This window comes from Heterodontus francisci, chromosome 20, assembly GCF_036365525.1.
Source record: "Heterodontus francisci isolate sHetFra1 chromosome 20, sHetFra1.hap1, whole genome shotgun sequence".
Taxonomy (NCBI): Eukaryota; Metazoa; Chordata; class Chondrichthyes; order Heterodontiformes; family Heterodontidae; genus Heterodontus; species Heterodontus francisci.
The window spans coordinates 44,830,464-44,843,426 of NC_090390.1; the positions used below are offsets into that span (position 1 = coordinate 44,830,464).

The 12,963-nt window shown below is 41.5% G+C and overlaps 1 protein-coding gene across 5 annotated transcripts in view; it reads left to right on the forward strand.

Moving 5' to 3' along the window:
• LOC137380605 (serine/threonine-protein kinase 32C) overlaps positions 1-12,963 on the forward strand; it is a 389,529-nt gene that overhangs the window by 18,004 nt on the left and 358,562 nt on the right. Inside the window, exon 1 of one of the 5 annotated variants that reach the window (XM_068052682.1) lies at positions 8,938-8,959. The exons of the other annotated variants lie outside the window; for them this stretch is intronic. The gene's annotated coding sequence lies outside the window, so the exon portion shown is untranslated. Of the gene's footprint in view, positions 1-8,937; positions 8,960-12,963 lie in introns of those variants that run through there. 5 annotated transcript variants of the gene reach the window in all.

Consider the following 12,963-nt stretch of genomic DNA (forward strand, 5'->3'; position numbering starts at 1 on the left):
CTCCTTTGAGCAGTCATTGCCATCATGGACGACCACGAAAAGCTGCTGATGGATGTGTCAAGGCCCTGTGGGAGACACAAGACACGAATGAATGCTGTCATGGTAAAAATGCTCGAGGTTATCCTTATGCACATGATCATATTTCACTTGCTGTTGACCTGATATTAAATTCTGTCACTGGGTAGCTGGCAGGCCTCCAACTCCCCATCTCCAATGGCCAGGCAAGCTGAAACTCCGCTGATCTCCAGTGCCGCCGCTGCTGCAGCTGTCAATTGAGAGATCTATGGAAGGCCACCTCTGCCTCTCCCTGCTGTTCTCTGCTCTCTTCTCCTGCAAGGAGGGAAAGAAGAGATCTTAAAGTGAGATTAATGGCATATGTTCACATGATGAATGGAGAGCATTTGTTGAGGGTGACTATGACGGAAAGGCATGACATTGCATAAGAATGAAGCTGAGTGTCAGTGGTGGATTGATAGATGGGGATGTGAGGGGTGGGTGCAGCTGCAAGGTAAGTTGATGTGAGGAGTGAAATTCTGGAGCAGGCTTGAGAAGGCAGAGTGAAGGGGGTTGAGATGATACACACATCAGAATGTAGGCAATGTTGCCATTGCTCTTTCCTTTCCTACTCTGCTTAGGTCGTGTATTGGATCCAGGAGCATGGCACCATGCACCTGCTGCTGACGCTCCCCCACCTCAGCAACCTCCAACCACACCTTCTTTCTGTCAGCAGCAGGCTTTTCCCTCCCATTACTAGGGAGTAGTATCTCCCTCCAGGTCCTTACAGCCCCTCAGCAACACATCCATGTACGTGTTGATGAAGCGGGACACAGTCTTTGCTTGTTTCAACTCCATTCCTAAGACTTGTTTGTCTCTCCATGCCAACTTCGACTGCTTCAACTTGCATGTTTGGAGTGTCCCTTTAAGTACTGGAGTTGTGTTCACGTCCTACAAGTCAGTATCACCATCGCTGATACTAATTGGTCCAGAGGCCTGGAAGTAAAATGATAATGGCGTGATTGAGTCAAAAAGCTGCACTTATTTCATCTACACATTAAAATCCAGCTCCTTGTTTGCCCAGGGAAACATTTTCAGAATTTTCCCCATGAAAAGCAAACAATTATGTGAGGGGATGTAATACTTTTATCCATGTGGTAAGTTTACCAAACGTGCAGAGTGTCATTGATGGCACACAGGTGGCCATCATGCTCCCTAGTAATAACTCGATAGCATATATAAATTGGAACACTTTCAATCTATTAATATGCAGGTGGCGTCTGACCACAGGAAGAAAATGATGCAGATAAACGTGTGACAGTCTGGCAGCAACCATGATGCCTTCATTTTGTGATAGTCCACTGTGCCATCATTATTTGAAGGTTCAGATAGACTGAGCGACTAGCTGCTAAAGGGCTACGAATGCCTGTTGCAGCCTTGTCTGACGACTTAATCAAGCATCTCCTCTAACAAATGCAGGATGCAGATACAACACTCAAACCTCTACCCAAATTCTGGTCGAACATGTAGTTGGCAATTTTGTTGTTTGGGCAGATGGGGGGAGTGGGCACTGTTGCTTAGTTATACAAATGTGTTGAAATTAATCTGTCAGCAGTGTATTCAATAATTTTCCATGCATTGAGGTATAACCACACAGCAGGAGGGATGGCCTAAAGGCTTCGTGACAGAAGTGAAGTAAAGAGAGGAAGAAGAAAAAGTGTAGCCAGAGTCTGACACATAAATCATTGATCGGACTTTTACATAAGTCTGTAATTGTGCTTTGTAGGAACAGTGCTTGGGTGTCAATCGCACTATAGTGTCTCTATGAATAACATACTCAGCTGAATCAATAATGCCCCCGCAACCGTACAGACCTATCAACTGACCACCAGCTACATTATTGTGCCAATTCTGAACATAAATCTCCATGTTAGGTTCAAACGAAGCTGCAGTTGATTTATTTCTCTACTACCGTTTTATGCATGTATTCTTGCACTTGGCTTTGGGAGAGTGTATGGTTTGTGGTGTCTCCTACCTAATCTTGTGCACCACCTAAATGTACTGGCAACTTGCTGTTCCTCAGTAAGGGTCTGATCGCATGTCTGTGGCACTGAATCTCCTTGCTAGTTATGACATGGCCTTGTATCTACTATCAGGCACTTCAGTCCCTGAACTAGCTGCACATCTGCAACTTTTCACAAATGTCACTTTTTCAATTTTCTTAGGTTGTTGGGCATATGTGACAGCACTCTGAGAGGGAACTGTCTCATCTGTGTCTCTTCCTCCTACGCCCCAACTGCAGAGTATCCCTTGCTGATGATAGTTTGCTGTAATTTGGAATCTTGGCTCTCAATAATTATCTCAATAATGTTCAAAGGAAAACACCATCATCAAGGGTTCATATGCAGATAACTGTGGAACTATTACTGGTTTTGTTGCAAACTGCAGGTTTTCTAATAATTGTTGCATTAATGCGCAGGTGGCAGAGCAACACCTTGCAGATTGTGTCTCCAACATACCATGTGGAGAACTTTCAAAATTTCAAAAGACTGCTTAACGTTCTTCTGTTTCTTAGTGCGCTTCCCTCTTTAGGCAGTTCTCAGAAGGTAAGAATCCAAGGGCCCTGTCCGGATTAGCTCTTTATTCATGATTTCCTGTTACTCTATAGCTGTCTTCACTTGCTCCTCCTCACGTGCTGTATGTTTCACCAGGTGCTCCCTCCTGACCTCTTTCATTGATTTCCCCAAGGTGGATGCATCCAAGCAGCAAATTCTGACAGATGCTTCTGAGATGGCTCAGCTTACTATTTCTCCCTGGTGGCAGGATGGTTGTAGCTGGAGACCACTGCACAAAGCAAAAAGGTGCCTGCACCGTAGCAAGTACTATGCTGCTATTTTCAAATCCCTCCATGGCCTTGCCCTTCCTTATCCCTGTAACCTCCTCATGCCCTACAACCCTCAGATCTCTGCAGTCCTCCAATTGTGGCCTTTTGAGCATCCCCAATTTTAATCACCATTGGTGGCTGTGCCTTCAGCTGCCTAGACCTTAATCTCTGGAATTCCTTCCTTCAACCTCTCCGCCTCTCTGTCCCCCTCTCCACCTTTAAGGTGCTCCAAAAAACTAGCTCTTTGACCAAGCTTTTGGTTGTAAGTCCAAGTATTGCTTTACGTGTATCAATGTCAAAGTTCATCTGATAGGGTCATAGCTACATTGCAGTAAATGAGAAGCATTGATGCCAGATTACAAATTCTGTGAAGTGCTCAGGACATTTTAAAGGCGCTAGGTAAATGCAAGATGTTGTTGAACAGCTGTGTCTGCATATGAGTTAGTGAGTTTAAAAGGTAGCAAAGGCACTTGTTTTGTTGGCAATTGGCTCATAGCTCAATTGCCTGCACTCCCACCATTTGAAGTGCTACTTCCTCATGCATATTAAGAATTTAGAGGTTGGCAGGACAACCACCACTTTTTTTGTGTGCAGTTTTCTCCCTTAAAAACAGGAAAAAAACATGCAGCTATTAGCATTTGGCATAATATCGTGTGGTATCCAGTACTCCGCCTACATCCCACCTTTTTTTATGGAAGATTAAAAAATGGAGGATGAGGTTATAAAGTGGCAGATGGATTTTACTGTTACTAAGTATGAGGTGATGCATTTGTGTTTTTAAAAACATTAATTATATTCTGAATGGAAGTTGGCTAAGCGTTACAGCAGAGTGACTTGGCAGAGCACGTTCATAAAACATTAGTGGTTGATATGGCTGTAAAACAAAACTAATTGAACTCTAGATTTTATCGCAAGATTATCGAATATGAATGCCAGAGGTAATCATGGTCCTATATAAAACCTTAATAAAACCTCAGAATGATGTGCATATTATTGGGCTCCGCACTAGAGGAAGAATATTGAGGCTTGAGAGGCTACAATGTAGATTCACTAGGACGCTGTCTGATATGAGGAAAAATAAATACGAAAAGACTGTGGTCCTTTTTTCATTAGCACAATGCAGATTATCAGGTGATATGAATGAAGCGTTTAAATAGAAGCAGACCGTTTCAACAGTTGAAAAAGATTGCGGATAGACAAGCGAATGAGGTGGAGCATGTGGTCAGAGGTAATGTGAATGGAACCAAAATCATCATTGTCTCTGAAAATGGCAGTGTAATATGGAGATGAATTCAATTAAGATAAAATTCCCCATGTGGTGGGTGTGCATTTTCATTCCATTATTCCAGGAACTTTTGCTACTGAAGTCTTTCCGAATAAAAAGTTATTTGTAGGAAGTAGTGACCAGGAGGCCTCCGAAGGGAGTCACCACAAAGGAAGGTTATCTTTTTGGAAAATTATATAACCCACTTTAGAATAAGATTATGTAACCTGTGGAACATAGCAGGGTAAAAAGATCAACAAAATAATTTGCTTCTTGGAGTGCAGCAAAGAATAAACTCTTATAGTATTTCCCATTAAACGAATGCCAAAGCTGTTTCAAAGAGGCAGCTTTTCTGACTCTGCAATCTTGGGAGATAAACCCAATTCCAAAAATCCCTGTAAGAAAAAAAACCTAATTTGAGAAGGGCCTTTTGGAATTTCCAGTCACACACTCTACTGAGAACCTAGGTGGGACTGTGTTTTGGGTGCAGCCAGATAATGGGGAACTACAGCTTATTCAGCAGCAGTGTAATGGAAATGGAAAGAATTCGAGAATATGCAAACAGCTCCATGTAGCAAAATAAATAAGCTACTTTACGTTGCTGTAGGCTTGGGTAAGCTTGGAGGATGAACATTTTCTTAACAGATGAAACTCATTCATATTGATAACGGAAATTACTATTTCGTTTTTGAACCTCTTCCCAGTCATATGACTCCTTCCTGCAGCCAGAGTGGACAGTTTGTTCTGAGGCCATTGCCAGGTGCAGATACCACATTGTGATATTGTCTACTCACTGCCCTCCCCCCCTCTTAAGGGAGATGTTTGGATACTAGTCATTTCTCTTTACCATAACGCAGTTAATATTGGAATTTATTAGAGTCAATATTGAACCTGTAGTCTACTACCCCTTATGCCAACACAAGAAATTTATTTTTAACTAGGAGTATGCTTGTGGTGCTGCTGTTGGAGCAGAATCAAGCCTTCACAGGATCTGTATGGGCAGCAAATGAAGCTGGCAAACCTATCTGAGCACCTGAACCAAGATTGGAGCAATCAAGAAAGCTATCAAACAGGCCTTTTGGTGGGCTGGGATGGAATGTAATGCTTTTAACATGTGCTGGACTGGCTTGCTGCAGGGTTCTCTCTTCTTTGGTCATTGAGGTTGCATATTAGCAGTGGCGAGAAAGGCAGGATAGCAGAATTCCAAACTAAAACACTCAGCTGAACAAAGTAAGAGACAAAAATGTCACAAGCCCTTGAGCGAGGGCAGGCATTTTGGGTTCAACATTATTATAAAGATTTCTAATGGGATAAGTTTAAGCATTTTAATGTAATGTTAAATATTTTCATACTATTCACTAGAAAATCAATAGCACTGCAACCATTTTTCATGGGCCTAAGTCTCCAAATGGTGGGCAAGAAGTGCATGCTCATAGTCTCACGTCTGCGAGAGGCGGTAGTCTCATATGTTTATGCAAATAAAGGGCCTAATGCCTTTTTGAGGCTCCCTCTGCAATTTGGTTTATCCTGAGGCAGCGAGCTGCATTCAGGCAAGCCAGGTCTACAGGCGGCCCTGAAAGAGACCGCTGCAGACTGACACCAAAAAGGTAAGCTTGTTAAAAATATTTACCTGAATGTGGAGCCAGGAGGAGCACACATTGAAACTGCAGTCTGCTGCTGTCCATCGTTTGCAAGATGCCTACTCACCCCGCTATCGTGACCTTGACCACTTTTGGTGATTGCAACCTAGATCCCCTCTGATCCTGGCCACCATGATTGCCAGTCTCCCCGATCCTGGGCAGTGCCACCTTCCCTCCCCCTCCCCCTCCCCCTCCCCCTCCCCTTTAGGGACTTTGCTGAGGGCAGCTCTTCGAAGCTTCTTTTCTGGCAAGCTACCTGGGGACAACCAATAGTTGTCTGCAGCTCGTCAGGCCCAATATAATACCAAGTATCAATTCAGGTACCGGCATTTTTCCTGGCTCACCTGTTTTGTGCTGGAAATGAATTTTTACCTCAATGTATTCTCATGTTACTAACAAAAGCCCAATTGAAAACATTTTTGAAAATATTTTGAGCAATATCATTGATGCCCCTTTTCTTGGATAATTGTTTATGGGTAGCTGTTTCTTGGTGGTTCTTAGGTGGTGATTGTCCTTTGATAGCTTTTCGATTTGCATTCTTAACTCCATACTAATATTTGAGCAAATCAGAAGCAAGTATAACAGACACTTTGCATGCGTGACTCTCTGAAGTTGTGATGATGTCTTCAAGACACAGATTTTTAATCCAGTTTGAATTCTAAAACAAAACTAGTATTCACTCTAGGTTAGAAAAATGTGAAGCAAACATGTCACAGTCACTTGCTTTAAAACACAAACAAATAGGGGCAATGAACTACAGTTTTGCAGAGGCTTATCCAAGTTATATAATGTTTATAATGCAGAACAAATTACCTTACTCAGTTGTGATGAAGCTATATGCATTGATTAACTTCTGCGATTTGACTTCCATGAGCTGTAGAATTTTACAGAACAGAATGAGGCCATTCAGCCCATTGTGTTTTCACTAGCTCTCTGAAAGATCTATCCACTTAGTCCCATTCCCTTGGTTTTTACCCAGAACCGTGTAAATCTTGCATTGTTAAATAATTACCCACTTTCTTTAAAAGTTATTACTGTGGATTTTGTTTGGGCATTCTTTGTTTAATAAAACATCTTGTTCATTTGATGTCTTATTCCATAAAGTGCAAAGAAACATATTACCATTGTAATAATTATTTTAACACACATTATATGCATAAGACTTGCAGTGATATTAATGTTATTTGAGACTAAGAGCACAAAATGCTGAAACATTAATTGGAACTTAAACATAGCAATTGCATTCAATATTTAAAAATTATCTCTAAAAAAATTGAATTTTAAGTATATTTCTTGTCTTTTCGTTTTACTTTTAAAAGATACTGCTGTATCTGTACAGTTTGATATTGCCTTTCAGTTTTGCATGTTTTCAAATGATTCTTAAGTTCATTAAATGTTACTGATTTAACTTTTTTTCTTTTTACTACTGTCCTTTATCAGTTTATTTTGTTTCATTTTATGTTTTTATTCTGTTCTGCTTTTTCATCTAATGCTATTTTTCTCATATTGTTTCTAGTTTTCAATTTTTTTTAGTTTTTTCAGTCTCTTAATCATTTTCTAACTATATTCTTTTTTTCACACTTTTTTCCTGTGCATTATTTCAGAATTTCTGTACCTTCTTCAATCCTCTACTTTGTTTCTCTTTCTGTTGCTTTTGCAGTGGCTATTTGTCCTCTTCTGAAATTGATGATCTGATCTTTAAGTGTGACCCTTAGACAGTAATTGTCGATTGACTGTTTGATCACAGGAGAGGAGAGGGGTGGAATGGGTGTTGTGGGAGAAGAGGGACAACAGTTGCGGTCTAACCTGGTCTCAGTTGACATCAGCAAAGCTGTACTTTCTAACTGGAGCAAGCAGCAGTAGGTGCACTAGCTTGGGAGTGTGGAGGTGAGTTGTAGTATGCCTGCATTGTCTTGGTTAAGATCCGCTTACTTAGCATATACTGGGATTTGAACCTGGGACCTTCCAAATTGACATGTAGGTATCTAAATATCTAGGTTTTGTGTTTTTCTCTACCTTTTCTCTCATCTGTTCCTCTCCTGAAGGCATTGACTCTTCACTTGGTATGGTTTCATTCAAATTACTCACTTCTCATTATCTTGCCCAAATACTCATTATTCAGGTATCCACCTTGATGATGAGTATCAGCAGGTTACTTGACTTGGGACTGGTCTGATCCTGTTACCTAATTTCACATATTGACATTACCAGTCGGATTGCTGGATAATGCAGGAAAGCAGAAGCACTTATTCTCCCTCAGCCTTTGAACTGAATGGAGGAAAACATCTCAGTTGAACAAAAGCGGAACATTTTTTAAAAACTATAATGCTGACTTAACCAGCTAAATATATAGCCAAGAAAAATGCGAAACTGTAATATTACTTATTCCTTTGCTAGGTGAATTATTGTAATACTTGCTGGACTACCAGTAATATTCAAAGAAAACATGCGTTTTTATTATATTTTAACCAGTATATATAAATATATACAAACAGATACTGCAGGAGCCACATCTTAAACACATCTCACTCTGTCGGGCTACACCCACTGCTCGCTGGTCATGTATGACGTGACATCACTTCTTCTGGTGACTTTCACATACAGTTCTTGAGGTGGTCCCACAACATCCTCCTTTTTTCCAAAGATAAAAACATTTGTACTCTGTGCTCTAGCCTCTTGATCCTCAGACTTTGTCTTTGAACATGTCTGCAATGCTCCAGGGTTGTCGCATGTAATGTTGTTGTATGTCTCTGAGTTGACTTCGGTTCCATCTGAGAATTGCACCATTGGGTGTCTGGACCTCATATGATCTGGGCTGGTCGCATATCCTCGCAACCTCTGCAGGATACCTATTTCCCGACGCATGATTGAGCACTCTGACCTTCTGTCCTACTCACAATCGAGCTAATTCCAGTCCTGCTTGCCTGTCATACGATGCCTTCATCTTCCCTTGTTTGGAAAGCTTAGAAAAATAATGACTGGCAATATCACCAATCAGTGGCAATCCCTCTGGCCTTCAGGTACTTGCTGCAATGAACTGAAGCCCAAGGAAAGCCTCCCGGTCATACCGCCTCTTCGTGTCAAGACTGCCAGCCTTTGTGTCGTCCATTATTTGGATCAACCTGATATACTCGATCCGAACATTTTGTACTATGGTCGGGGCGTTACTGACTTCAGGTATTGTGACAATTCGTAAATCTCGATATACTGGAAGCCCTGTGACAGCTAGTCCAGTTGTGGTTATAATATAAAACATTTGTAGTAGCCATTTGGAGCTCCATAGCTGCACTGTAAGATTATCATCGCAATGCACTTGATTGGAGAACCATTGTAGGCAGTCAGCCTAGCTGTGGTTGGTCATACCATAGATTCCATTTCTTTAAGTACATGTCCTTCTGTACACGGATGGGCAGAATATTTATACTTTCTCCAGTGTCAATTTTTACTGTGAGCTTATGCTTGCCACTCTTCTGCGGACACACAATCCCGATCATGGCGAATGCCTCAGATTGCGTAATAGCATTGACATGTTGATCTAAATTAACTATGTGAAATGCTTACTCAGAATTTGTATGAGTGCATTCTTCATCTGTATCCTCCTGATAATCTGTTTCTCGGCTAAACTGATTTACCTGCCTAGGCTTTTGTTTTGTGTTGGCATACCTTTTGTTGCATTTGTCATCTCATCTTGCAGACATTCTCTCTGCATCTGATCTGCCACCATTCCTGTGTGCATTATCTGAGCTCGGCCTTCTGCACTGCCTTGCCCAATGTCCTTGCATGTCACAAGCTTTGCACTGGACCTGGTATGCTGGACAACTGCAAATTCAATAAGTGAATCCACATTTGCCAAAGGCTTAGCAGACTTCTGAGTCGTGGTTACTATATCAATTATTGCAGCTGCCCCAACGCTTGTAACTTTTGGCACCCAGCCATGATGGCTTCAGATTTCCTTCTATCATTGAGTAGTGCATCTATGGTGTGTCCTTTCTTCTTTTCTGGCAGGAGTCTTTGAAAGGCGTCTAGTGGGGTAGACACGATTACTAGTTCTACAATCCATTCTGACAATTTGATATCTGTGAAGTCACAATTGAGCTTTGACTCAGCACCTTGCAACAAACTGGTCAATAGACCCACTTAGCCTTTGCCGGTAGGCCATCAGCTCAAGCCTATGTACTCGGAAATGTACCTTCACCTTGAGTCGCTGCTCCAGGAATGTCCATAGCTTGCTAAGGGTCCTTCTGATCTTCATCTGACTATCCTGATGTATTAATCCATTGCAGGCTCTCGTCACCCATTGCGATCTTCATCTCGATAGCTTGTTTCTCTGGTTCACTCACATCTTGATCCAGGAAACACAGTTCCATTCATTGTCAAAACAGCTTAAATTCAGATGCAATGTCTAATGCCTTCCAATCCATAAATGGATATATGTAGCCATTGTCTTAATGATCCTGCTTTTAAAAATGTAAGACTTTTTATAGGTTTTCTTTTTCACAGGAACACTTTTTTTTCCTTTGTTTAGACAGATTTATTTTCTGCCAGCCTGCTCCTTTTAAGAGAGAGATTACAGCTTATTTTTTTTTTACATAGCTCTTTTTTTAACTGTGAGACAACATTGTTTACACAGGCTGGTTTATTTTTTAACTGAGTTTTTTTTTAAACTTAATTTTTTTTCCTATAGCCATCTGCAGCTTGCAGTACTAACAGCTGCCACAATCAGACTTTCTCGCTGTGCTGCGGACCTCCATTGGCGCTGTTGAGTTCTTCCTTCTCTTTTCTGCTTAGGCCCCACCCACGAAGCAAAAAAAAAGAGAAAACTAAAACAGTAATGGCTTTTCAAATTTTTTGACCCACTGCCAGATCAGTTGAAAGCTCTAATCCCCTGACAAACTGTCTACTGTACTCACAGTTTCAATATCTCCCAGGGTCCTGTCTGTGGTCCAAGCTTGTAGTCTTGCACTGTTGTAGGGTCTCGTGTCAGCTGCTTTTCTGGATCTTCAGTCACTCCAGGTAGGCAATCTGCTGCTCTTTGTTCTCTCTTAATGTGTTCTTCAGAAAAAAAAATCAAACATTGCCACGATGTGATATTTGGTGGTCTTCAGAAAAATTATATTCCAAACGTTGCCTACCTTTATTACTTGTAGTCCTGTGAGTCTTACAATAGATCACACACCAAAGGAACAAGTAATATTACATAAACCAAACCAGCAGTTCCCAAATCAATGATTAGGGCAATTAAAATGGGAATAATAAAGAACAATCTATAGAACACGCACAGGGAAAAAGGAGGGGAGAACTTTAGGGAGTGTTGGAATTTGGCTGAATAAATTAGATAAGTTGGAGAGGCATACAACAAAAGAGTAACTTGAAAGGAGGTTAGAATTCCAAAAGGAAAAAATACTTGAATTCACATAGAACCTTATCATACCTCAGAATAATTGAAAATATTGCCCACATTGAATTACTTTTGGAGTGTAATAATAGCTTTGGGGACAAAATATAAAAGTAGCATTGAATTTGAAGGTTAAATAGTTGAAATATTAGCTCTATATTTGAGATTTATTAATAGTTTATTTTTGTGCTATCATTTGTTCCCTCCATCAGCCTTTCAGTTCTGTTGCCCTGCCCTGAACTCCTTAAGAATCCTAATTTCCTCAGCTAACAGTACAAGAGTAAAGATCTTGCACATAGCACATACTTTCTTTAAATGTCACATGTTGATGATACACCCTGTTGTTATAAAAGTGTACCCTTTGTGAGCAACGCCACAGGAGATCTGAAAGTATTTAACAAAAGATGCTGGAATTGCCTATTTGTTGTTTTTCTTTTATGCTGGCCTATTCTTATTTTGCCTACTGCTGATTCTTCTCCTTGATTTAATGCTCTGCTTTGAGTTTCTGGACAGAGAAAAATACAACCTCTCATCGAATCTGGTCCCAGTTTATAAGTAGTGATCCTGTAATTTCCTGGTGCCTATCTTATTCTGTTTTAACTCTTTTCTTGTGTTCACTGGGTTGTGGGTGGAGGGGGGCGGGGGGAGAAAGCTGCTGGTGGGGGGTGGTGGGGTTTAGATTTTAACCCCATTGAGCAGGTGGGAGGTGAACACAGGAAAAATACAAGCTCATCAGGAAGCCGGACCCAACCATCGACCTCCATGTATAACTGAAGCGTGTTAGGTTGCTTGCATGCAATCCCTTCAGGAGATATGTGTTCCAGTACAGTTGCAATACTGGCATCTACCTGATCGCCTGAAAAATTGTCCAGTTATGTCCTGTCCACAAAAAGCAGGGCAAATCCAATCTGGCCAATTACAGCCCCATCAGTCTACTCTCGATCATCAGCAAAGTAATGAAAGGAATGGCTGATAGTGCTATAAAGTGGCAGTTAGTCAGCAATGACCTGCTCACCAGTACTCTGTTTGGGTTCCACTAGGACCACTTGGCTCCAGATCCCATTACAGCTGTGGTCCAAACAGGGACAAAAGAGCTGAATTCCAGAGGTGAGGTGAGAGTGACTGCCCTTGACATCAAGGCAGCGCTTGACTGAGTGTGGCATCAAGGAGCCCCAGAAAAACTGGAGTCAATGGGAAGCAGGGAGAAAATTGTTCACTGGTTGGAGTCATAACTAGCACAAAGGAAGATGGTTGTGGTTTTTGGAGGTCAATCATCTCAGTCCCAGGACATCAGTCCAGGGGTTCTTCAGGGTAGTGTCCTAGGCCCAACTATCTTCAGCTGCTTCATCAATGACCTTCCCTCCATCAGAATGTCAGAAGTGGCGATGTTTGTTGATTGCACAGTGTTCGGTTCCATTCGCAACTGCTCAGATACTGAACAGTTTGTACCCGCATGCAGCAAGACCTGGACAATATTTAGGTTTGGGCTGATAAGTGGCAACTAAAATTTGCGCTACAAAATTGCCAGGCAATGAACATCACCAACAGGAGAGAATCTAACCATGCCCCCTTGATGTTCAATGGCATTAACATTGCTGAATTCCCCACTATCAACATCCTTGGGATTACCATTGACCAGAAGCTTAGATGGACCAGCCACATAAATACTGTGGCTACAAGAGCAGGTCAGAGGCTGGGAATTCTGCAGCAAGTAACTCACCACCTGACTATGCAAAGCCTATCCACTATTTACATGGCACAAGTCAAGAGTGTGATGGAATACTCT